We start from the raw sequence: 6,000 nt of genomic DNA on the forward strand, positions 1-6,000 counted from the left end.
AAATCAAATAACGAAAACCTAAAGAACTATCAAAATTGTGCAATAACTTTTTTATAAATTAGTTATGAGAACTTTATTCCTAATTATTTTTTCTGTGCACCATGTTCAGTTATTATCTCACTTTTTTTTTTAAGTTTTATCAATTTATTTTTTTTTAATTTATTTATTTATTTATTTTTTTAATTTTTATATTCCCCATACAATTGCAATCCCCCTATTCTGACCCCAATCCCTCCCCTCCCGCCCCCCATCCCCCAAAAAGTGTCTCTGGTTCATAGTTTTTGTTGATTTTGATTTTCACTTTCTTATAGTTATTCATTTTCCTGGTCCCTTATTTAAGTATTCTAGATTCCTGCTATGAGTGAGACCATCCGGTATTTTTCTTTTTCTTTTTGGCTTATTTCGCTGAGCATGATCCCTTCCAGCGCCATCCATGTTGCTGCAAATTGCATATCTCACGTTTTTTTAAAGATTTATTTATTTATACAAGAACCGGGGTACAGGCCAGATGTGTGGGAGGGTGAGAGGATTCACCAGAGACAGAGTGGGGAACAGAACAGGCAGACTGACAAAATACACTGCTGAGGGGAGCAGCGAGTGAGACAGGAGAGGTCTGTTGCACCATGTGGGCCCCTCGCCAGCTGGCCGGGATCGAACCTGCACTGCAGAGGCTGTGGACGGCTTCACAGTGCGGTGCTCAATTGCCTGCGCCACCAGGGGAGGCCCTATCTCTCACTTTTTCATCAACAATCTCTGAACAGATGAAAACTTTTTATTTACTGCATGTTTTATGTACCTACATACATGTGTGTGTTCACATGCACATGTGTGTTAATCTGCATTTGACAGGCTTTGCTTTATATGCATTTTTCCAATAAATTTGAATTTTGATAATTTCTCATGACATTTACATTTTTATTTTCATTTTATTTTTCAGATGATCTCTTGAAAGAAAATGGTAACTTTTCCTGACAACCCTCTCTACATGACTGTTTAAATAATTCCTTTCTTGGTGTTTTTAACATTCCCTGTGCATTTATCTACAGTCTATCCTTTGACTTCTTCTTCTCCTGGATAACCACTGTTCCTGCTCCAATTTTTGGATATGGACTTTTCACATATTAACTTTTTCCCATTGTTTACCTACCTTTCACAATTTCCCATGCATGCTTTTTTATTCTACATCTTTCCTTCTCTATAACATTGGTTTCATCTGTCTTCCAGAGACTTGCAATAGCTCCATTATGAGTTTTGTGAGAAAAATAGATATGACTAATAAGCACATAGTTTCCATTTCCTCTATTTTCAGAAATCAATTAACTTAAGAAATTTTAAGTACTCAAATTGAAGGGATCTTCCCCAAATTTTATGAAATGAGCAACGATTCCAAATTTTGTGAATGAAGTTTCTCACTCCATTGTCCTTTCAAAGACTGTAATTCACATGTAATTCACTGGTGAAAAGTAAACTTGAGGTTCAATTTTCCAATCTTTGATCTTAGGTGTTCACATATATGTATATATAAATATTTTGCATATTTCTTTCAGATTATTTTCTCTTCCAACAAGATTATGTTTCTTATTTTGCATTTTGTTTTAAAAAGAGATTATGCAAAATAAAATTATTTTGTTTATAGGAAGACTTTGTATCTTAAATATTTCTAGGATTTGTTTTTAATTTGTTTTTATTTGACTCTCTGTTTTGTTTCTCTATATTCCACATATGAATCATAGCATCCATTATTTGCCATTCTCTTTCTGACTTATTTTGTTTATAATAATCTCTTTCAGTTCCATCCATGTGGTTGTAATAGGCAGAGTTCATCTTTTTTAATAACAGAGTAGTATCCCATGATAAATATATCACATATCCTTTATCCTTTATCCAGTATCAGTCTTTGGGCAATTAGATGGTTTCTATATGTTTGCTATTATAAACAGTGCTACAATGAAGTTTGACTGAATGTATCCCATCAAATTAGTGTTTTTGTATTTTTTGTGTGTGTTTGTGTGTAGATACATAGGAGTGCACCTGCTTGATCATATCATAGATCAAATTTAATTTTTGAGAAACCTCTGTGCTCCTTTCTATAGAGGCTGGACCAGTACAAATTTTCACCAACAGTGTGCTATGATTAATTTTTCTCTTCCTTGCCAACGCTTGAAGTTTCTAAGTTTTTTGATGCAGGTCAGTCTCACAGGTATGAGATAGTATCTCATTTTGCTTTTTATTTGCATTTACCTGATGATAAGTGATCAGGAAAATTTTTTTCACATGTCTGTTGGCCATATGTATATCTTCTTTGCAAAAAATATATATTAAGCTTTTCTACCCATTTTTTAATTTTTTTTGTTTTTTATTTATGGAGTTTTAAGAGTTGTTTGTAGATCTTAGATATTAGTCCCATGTCAAGTAAATTATGTGAAATTAATTTCTGATATTTAGTCTGGTTTGCTTGTTTTACTAATAGTCTCTTTCACTGTGGAGATTTTTAGTTTGATATAGTCCCTTTTGTTCATTTTTGCTCTTGTTTCTGTTGTTAGAATCAAACCCCAAAGACATCACCAAGACAAATGTTGTGGAGTGTTTTCCAAATGTTTTCTTCTGTGTATTTCATGTTTTCAGGTGTTACATCCAAGCCTTTAATCCATTCTAAGTTAATTTTTGTGTATATGATGTGAGGGACTGGTCTGTTTTCATCCATTGCATGTAGCTGTTCAGTTTTATCCACACCATTTGTTGAAGAGAGTTTTCCTTTCTCCAATGCATAATTTGACTCCATTTTGATAGACTGACTGTCCATGAAAGTGTGGCTTTATTTCTGGGCTCTCAATTCCATTTCATTCATTTGTATCTGTTTTTAATTCTAATACCATACTATTTCCATTATTGGAGCTCTGTAGTATGTGTGAGGGCTCTCCCACCCCCATTCCTCCTCCTCCACCCCCTTCTCCTTGGTCAGAAAAGGCAAAACAGTGCTGGAATCTATTTTTAATCCAGCATGCTACTCTGTGTCTTCTTATTGGTGAGTTTAATCCATTAACATTTAAGGTGATTATTGATACATGGAAGTCTCTGTTATTGTCATTTTAGTCATTGTTTTGTGCTTCTATTCAATATCTTGTTGAGTTCTTCATGTTCATTTCTCTGTTGGTTTAGATTCTGATGTCCCTTTTATTATTTCATGGAGTGGGGGTTTAGTAGTCACAAATTTCTGGAGATTTCATTTGTCTGAGAAAGTCCTTATTTTCTTTACAAACAGGAAGTATATCTTTACAGAATAAAGTATTCAGGGCTGCCATTTTCTCTCTCGGAGTTTTTGGAATATGTCACTCCATTCTCGTCTTGCCCATAGTTTTTCTTCAGAGAAGCTTGATGTTAGTCTGATAGATTTTCCTTTATGGTTATCTCTTTCTCCCTGTCATCAACTTCATTATTTTTTTCTTTTAATTGGACTCTTGGAAGGTTTACTAGTATAGTGCTTGCCATAGTTTTCCTTTCATGATAGTTTGGTGTCCTTCTAGTTTCCTGTATGTCTATCTTCATTTCTTGCTTCATGTTTGGGGAGTTCTCTTTAATTATTTCTTTGAATATATTCTCATCTTCCTTGTTCTTCTCTTCTCTTTCTGGAATTCCTATGATTTACTTTCCCTTTCCTCATGGAGTCTGATAATTCCTGGTGTTTCTTCAATCTTTTTCCTTTATATCTCCCTTTCTTTCTTCGTTCTTTTTTGCAACTTGATGGTTAGTGATTAATTCTTCCATATCTCTTATTCTATTTCCATTACTTTCTCCATAATTGTTTACCTCCTTCAGTGATATTTTAATATCCTGAATCTCCTCTATTTTTTAGTTAAAATTTTAGTCTTGATCTTCTGTTTGTTTCTCATAGCATTATTTACCTGATTTGTTCTTCTGAGTGTTGTTTGAGTTTTTTGGCTCTCTTCATCTAACAGGGAGGAGAATTCTTCTGTCAATGTTGTTTGGTTCTGGAATTTAATTTTCTTTCTGTGGTGCATTGTTCCCCTGAGGGCTTCCTTAGTCATTTGTGTTTCTCCTTCTTCAATTGTTTACTTTGGATTTGCTCTGCTGCATTTGATATTTTTGTTGTGTATGAGCCCTTCTTCCCCACTATTCTGGATGTTCACTTCATGCTGGGTAAATCTGATGGGGTCTTATAGAATCTGAGGTGGTACTATAGCCTCCCCCAATGCTCTCCCAGATATTTTTTTCTGGTCACTGAGAGGGCAGGGGTTTAACTGAGTCCAGAGGCTGAATTGAAAACTCACCTCTCCCAGGAGCAGTGCCTCAGGGTCTTCCTCAGGTGGCCAAGATTGGACAAAGATTCCTGGGGTAGATGAGGGTCCCTGGTGTATGGTAAGGCACTGAGATGGCTAGGCTGAGGTCTGGTTTGTTTAGTGGTACCAGCAAGCTGAGTGGGATATACTTCCCTTTGTGTCTAGGGGCCCATGGTGAACATTAAGCCCTGTTGGGTTGCAGCTTGGGCCTCTGTCCCCTCCTGAGCAGCCTGGAGCCAGAGGTAATAAGGTCAGGAATGCTTACTTGGGAGTATCTGAGGGTCCACAATGCCAGGCATGTCACTGTGAGGTCCAGGCTGTGCCCAGTAATCTGGGTGAAACCAGTGAGTTAATTAGGATGTATTTCCCAGTGCAGCCAGGTGCCTCATGAACAATTAATTCCTGCAAGTTTGTAGCTCAGACCTCCACTCCTGAGGAGCTGGCTGCTGGACCTGGGATTTAGGTTGCTCATCAGGGGGTATCTGAGAGTCTTGGATGCAGGACAGAGCACTGGGAGCTCTGGATTGGAGCCGAGATGGATGCAAGTTGTAAAGGTGTTGAACAAAATGCGGGGGGGGGGGTGTCCTTTCTGGTGCAGCCAGGTGCCCAGGGAGAATGGAATCTTTCTTTGACTCTTGAACTCCGTGGAGATGTTCTGGTGCTGTATGGCCAGTTTGAAGAGTCTTTAAAAAAAAAAAAAATCTATTTATTTATTTATTTATTTATTTATGTATTTATGTATTTATTTATGCATACAAGAACTGGGATGCAGGCCAGAGGTGTGGGGGGTAAGAGGATACACCAGAGACAGAGTGGGGAACAGAACGGGCAGACTGACTGAAATACACTGCTGAGGGGAGCAGCAGCTGAGAGAGGAGAGGTCTGCTGCACCATGTGGGTAGCTTCCCTGGCCGCTGCGGATCAAACTTGTACTGCAGAGGCTGCAGAGAGCTTCACAGTGCTGCGCTTAACCCCTTGCACCACCAAGGTGGCCCAGAGTCTGGGTTTTGTTACGAGCTCATGTCTGTCCTTTTGAATAATTGTTTTTAAGAGAGAGGTTGATTCCAAGTTCTCTACTCTGCCATGTTGGGGGTGGAGTCTAAGTATCTTAATTTTTTTCTATGAAGAAAATCATGTTAGAAGACATATAAATTCAAAAAGATTATTATTTGGAAAACATTGTTGAATATCAATAGATGAAGTCTAGAAAATACAGGAACATTGGGAATAGAGGTAAAATAAGAGATTTTTTCCAAAGAATATAGGAAAATTACATATGTACCTTATGTGCATATTAATTGGAGTCTATAGATTGTAAGATCTCCAAAGATACTGCCTTTCTACATAATGTTAATTGCAGACTGGTCCAATCTCCATGGAAATCAGTGTCAAGATTTCTCAAAGGACTGAATATGGATCTGCCAGAGAACCCAGAATTCACTCCTAGGTACCCCAAAAGTAAAAATAAAACACTAGTTAGAAAGGAAGACAAAGAACTGTACAATAGCTAAGACATGGAAATAACCTAAGTGCTCAAAAATAAACAGGTGGATCAAGAAGATATATGTGCATAGTGGAATACTACTAAGCCATTAAAAAAGATACTCATGCCATTAGCTGCAACATGAATGGAGTTAAAAGTTATAATCCTAAGTGAAATAAGTTAGAAGGAGAAAGGCAAACATCAGGGTGTCACTATATG

This window comes from Talpa occidentalis, unplaced genomic scaffold (assembly GCF_014898055.3).
Source record: "Talpa occidentalis isolate TD23 unplaced genomic scaffold, MPIMG_talOcc4v2.1 talOcc4.2, whole genome shotgun sequence".
NCBI classification, from domain to species: Eukaryota; Metazoa; Chordata; class Mammalia; order Eulipotyphla; family Talpidae; genus Talpa; species Talpa occidentalis.